The 5,266-nt window shown below is 44.0% G+C and overlaps 1 long non-coding RNA gene across 1 annotated transcript; it reads right to left on the bottom strand.

Moving 5' to 3' along the window:
* Nucleotides 1-1,354: 1,354 nt before the first annotated feature.
* LOC132821422 (uncharacterized) lies at nt 1,355-2,375 on the bottom strand. Its single transcript, XR_009645315.1, has 2 exons — nt 2,234-2,375; nt 1,355-2,131 (listed from the first exon to the last, which is right to left on the bottom strand). It is a non-coding gene; the product is annotated as an uncharacterized LOC132821422 (long non-coding RNA).
* Between the last annotated feature and the right edge of the window lie 2,891 nt (nt 2,376-5,266).

The raw sequence follows: 5,266 nt of genomic DNA, 5'->3' as shown, positions 1-5,266 counted from the left end.
TGACCTCTCCGCCCCCACCCCATTCCGGCCTATCACCCTCACCTTGACCTCCTTCCACCTATCACATCTCCGTCGCCCCTCCCCCAAATCCCTCCTCCCTACCTTTTATCTCAGCCTGCTTGGCACACTTTCCTTATTCCTGATGAAGGGCTTATGCCCGAAACATCGAATTTCCTGTTCCTTGGATGCTGCCTGACCTGCTGCGCTTTTCCAGCAACACATTTTCAGCTCTGATCTCCAGCATCTGCAGACCTCACTTTCTCCACTAACATTGTATTTGCCTTCCTAACTGCCAACTGAGCCTGCATGCTAATTTTAAGAGAATTCTGAACTGGGACTCTCAAGTTCCTTTATCATTCAGATTTCTGAGTTTTCCCTATTTAGAAAATAGTCTACACATCTATTTCTTCCTACCAAAGTACATAACCTCACATTTTTCGCCCATTATATTCCACCTGCCACTTCTTTAACCCAGGTGGGACTAGATTGGGTTGGGATATCTGGTTGGCATGGACAGGTTGGACCGAAAGGTCTGTGCTGTACATCTCTATGACTCCTGACTTATTTTCTTACTACTGCTCGTGGACCTATACAGACCTTCCAGAAATGTACTGTGTTTTTCCTATTGTAGTTTCTCAACTCCATCTGGCAAGACCAGACATTTCCCTTCCCCTGAAGGGAACTACTGAACCAAATGGTTACTTTCCTAACATACCACTTTATGGTCACCATTCGATTCTTAATTCCAGATTTTTAATTGAGTCCAAATTCCACCACCTTCAGGATTTGAACTCAGGAGCCCAGACCATTATTGGGTGTCCCTGGATTAATAGTCTAGCAATAACATCACTAAGCCACCATAGAACATGGAACATAGAATATTACAGTGCAGTACAGGCCCTTCGGCCCTCGATGTTGCGCCACCCTGTCATACTAATCTGAAGTCCATCCCACCTACACTATTCCATGTACGTCCATATGCCTGTCCAATGACAACTTAAACGCACTTAAACTTGGCGAATCTACTACCGTTGCAGGCAAAGCATTCCATACCCTTACTACTCTCTGAGTAAAGAAACTATCTCTGACACCTGTCTTATACCTATCTCCCCTCACTTTAAAGTTGTGTCCCCTCATGTTTGGTGTCCCCATGCTCCATACCCTTACTACTCTCTGAGTAAAGAAACTACCTCTGACATCTGTCTTATACCTATCTCCCCTCACTTTAAAGCTGTGGCCCCTTCAAATAAGTACTTAAATGAAGAAACTGACTTAACATCATCATGATGCCTTATATTGCTCAGTTGCAATTTGTAAGCAAGCATTTACAAAAACTGCACACCAGGACAGAACAAACAATGAGTATTCTTTTAATTTTCCAGGCTTCTCTTGAATTCATAAAAGATTGTGCCAGGAATAACTGAGCAGTTTTCCTCTGACGTTGTTATTTCTTTAAAGCAGCCGTTGTCTTTCTTATGTCAGTTGCAGACTCGTCATTGTTGTCCTTTTGACACAACCTTGGGCAAGATCAGAAACTCTAAGCATGCGTTAGGCTTCGAGCTGTGAAGTCATAAGTTACAACCTGTGCCTGGAACTTATCTCCACTGTCACAGCTGTGCGCCCACTGGGACCTCCCAACCTTGAAGGCAGGAACCCGGTGTGAACTAACATAACCCATTCTTTTGATATCATTGTTGACCAAGACAGAATAATTACAGTTTGAGGGGGCATTGTCAGAAACAGAAGAGAATGCTTGGCAAAAAGAAAAAAAAACCTGGGAAAATCAGGAGCGTAACATCCGGAAGACCAGTTAAAAGTGGACTACATTGTGAAACGAAAGCATCCGGTACTTTGCACTTGGAACAGTATCACAGAGCCTGATTATTGCATTTTCATTTTCCACTGGTCAGCTGCAGACTATGGTATGGCTACCATAACTTCTTTTCCTTTGGGATGCTATTTCCTGCATTGATTTTGGACCAGATGTTCCGATTAACTTCCACGCTGATCCTCCAGTTCCCAGATGTTTGCAATTGCTTGGTAAACATGAGAAGTGGCGTTTTCCTCCGGCCCCGACGCTGCTAAATTACACTGTCCCAGCTTTTCCTGGATAGCTTTCAACAACTAGCATCTGGGATGAGTGGGGGAAAGAGGGTGGGGAGACGGTGAGAGAGTGACGAAGTCAGGCTAGAATTACAAAAACATTTAGAAGTGAATTCTCAATTATACTCACTGTGTGTAGGCTTTTCCTCCACAAATTGATTTTGTGATAAACCTTTCCTGACAAAGAAACATAACTCCTTCTGTAGTCAGTAATTATTGGTGAGTAACGATTGTGAGATCTCAATGCTCCTTTTCCTTCCCTCCGCCCCAGCCCCCACAAATGCAACAATTCCATGCAAATAAATCCAGCTATTTTATGTCAAAGTCATTCTGTGAGGCATGCAAATCATTCAGCTTTCACTGAATATCGTTCGCGTGAGCATGAACCATACTTTGGAGATACTGTGACTGGAGTTTTCAGTTTTGAGATTGTCACAGCCTTGCCTACATCAGATTCATCCAATCTGGCCATATTCTTTGTACGAACCAGTGCGGTTGTGGAGAGCTAACATAGCATTTAAAGAAAGGCAATTCTTACAGGTTGGGGACAGGTCCTTTTTTTCCAGTTATCAGGGCTTCTCTCTAGTAGCCTTTTGGAGGAACATGTTACACACGTGAGGGCTAATTTTCAACTCATGAACTTCCCGTATCCATAGAGCTTTGGGTTTTTACGAAAGGAATATAGTTGATTTGTAGCTTGTTTCATAATCCTTTCACTCACACTGCTGCCTGATAAGGTGAGTTTATTTAAAAGATTTTAAGCTTGAGTACTGTTCTAAAGATACATCTTGGACCAGATTTCCATTTTCAGTTTCGGATCCACAAATCAGATCCCAGCACTTAAAGTCTGGCTCAATTACCCAGCATTATGGTCCCTTGGTATCAGACAAAGGCTGTAGTTAGCATCATCTCACGGAATCCCTACGGTGTGGAAACAGGCCACTTGGCCCATTGGATCCTCACTGATCCTTTGAAGAGCATCCCATCTAAACCTATCCTATCCCTGTAACCCTGCATCTCCCATGGTTAACCCACTTATCCTGCACATTGTGGACAATTTAGCATGGCCAATTCAACTAACCTGCACATTTTTGGATTGTGGGAGGAAACCAGAGCACCCAGAGGAAACCCATGCAGACACGGGGAGAATGTGCAAACGCCACACAGACAGTCACCTGAGGCTGGGACTGAACCCGGGTTGCTGGCGCTGTGAGGCAGCAATGCTAATCACTGAACCACCATGTTAGAGACATAGATTCATAGAGTCATTGAGACGTACAGCACGGAAACATACCCTTCGGTTCAACTTGTCTGTGCCAACCAGATATCCCACCCTAATCTAGTACCATTTGCCAGCACTTGGCCCATATCCCTCTAAACCCTTCATATTCATATACCCATCCAGATTTGCCCTGGTGCCGGCCCAAGCTTGTGGAAGAAGTGGGTGGAAGGTAAAACCAACATTTTAGAATGTCCACCTCTATTAACATGGATATTAGGTCATTGCAATTCATAGCTGTTAGGCCCTCCATTGGCACAAAATTAATGTCTGGGCAACTGTTCAACTTGTTCTGTTGATGCATTTGTCACATAGCGTCATCATTAAGAATAGATTAATAGCCCAGTGGAGATTCCTTTGCAAGTTTTAACAGGGAGGGGTTGTGCTAATATTGTTTGATTAATGGCTTTACTACCTGGAAATAACTTCATTTTTGTTTGAAATGTTTTCTCAATGCCTGTGTGTCTATTTGATTCACAGTAGAAGTTATTGTTTTTCAAAAGGGTCGGTGTGGACTTGTTGGGCCGAAGGGCCTGTTTCCACACTGTAGGGAATCTAATCTAATCTAATCTAATCATATGACAGATTTTCTTATCTTTAAATTTCTAAATATTTCAAGAATTTGCCTGTGTTATTATATGGTCTGTTGGTTCAATACCAAGAAGACACTGGAAGAGGACACTGAAGGAACAGCGGATGTTAAAACATTAAATCAATGTGGAAATCAAGCTACTGCATTGAAAATGTTCTTAAATGATTACCATCTTAAAGTTTGGGAGAAGATTTGTAGCTCGGGTGCGCGTTGTTGTGGTTCTATTCGCCGAGCTGGGAATTTGTACTCCAACACAAATTCCCAGCTCGGCGAACAGATTATCATCCTAAATTGTGGCATTTCAAATTGGCAGCAGCATTTAAATGTTTCTAGCTCCCTAGCAGATTTCCCTCAAACTCAAATGCAGGAAAGTAGGACTAGTGTAGATTTAGATTTTTACTAGTGCACATGTGATGGGCCAAAGGGCCTTCTTCTCTATGATTCTATGAATGTCCACTCAAGCTTGTGGAGAGAAACTGTCCATAGAATGCATTAACATTGATACTTAGCCAATTTCTGGTAAAATTTAGCCTATTATTTTTGCATCAACTCTGTCTAGTTCCTTAGGAGCTGAAAATGTGTTGCTGGTTAAAGCACAGCAGGTCAGGCAGCATCCAAGGAACAGGAAATTCGATGTTTCGGACCAGAGCCCTTCATCAGGAATGAGGAGAGTGTGCCAGGCAGGCTAAGATAAAAGGTAGGGAGGAGAGACTTGGGGGAGGGGTGATGGAGATGTGATAGGTGGAAGGAGGTCAAGGTGAGGGTGATAGGCTGGAGGGGGGTGGGGGCGGAGAGGTCAGGAAGAAGATTGCAGGTTAGGAGGGCGGTGCTGAGTTCGAGGGAATTCGAGGGAGATCTGAGTTCAGATATTTCCCGTTTCCTCATTTCCCCTCCCCCCACCTTGTCTCAGTTGATTCCCTCGAACTCAGCACCGCCCTCCTAACCTGCAATCTTCTTCCTGGCCTCTCTGCACCCACCCCACTCCAGCCTATCACCCTCACCTTGACCTCCTTCCACCTATCACATCTCCATCGCCCCTCCCCCAAGTCCCTCCTTTTATCTTAGCCTGCCTGGCACCCTCTCCTCATTCCTGATGAAGGGCTCTGGCCCGAAACGTCGAATTTCCTGTTCCTTGGATGCTGCCTAACCTGCTGTGCTTTAACCAGCAACACATTTTCAGCTCTGATATCCAGCATCTGCAGACCTCACTTTTTACTAGTACCTTAGGATCCAACAATATTTCAATAAGATCACCACTCACACTTCTGACCTCTAATGGATAGGGATCCAAC

Source organism: Hemiscyllium ocellatum, chromosome 13 (genome assembly GCF_020745735.1).
Source record: "Hemiscyllium ocellatum isolate sHemOce1 chromosome 13, sHemOce1.pat.X.cur, whole genome shotgun sequence".
Classification (NCBI taxonomy): domain Eukaryota; kingdom Metazoa; phylum Chordata; class Chondrichthyes; order Orectolobiformes; family Hemiscylliidae; genus Hemiscyllium; species Hemiscyllium ocellatum.
Note: the sequence above shows the minus strand (reverse complement) of the source record. Positions and strands in the feature narration are given on the sequence as shown.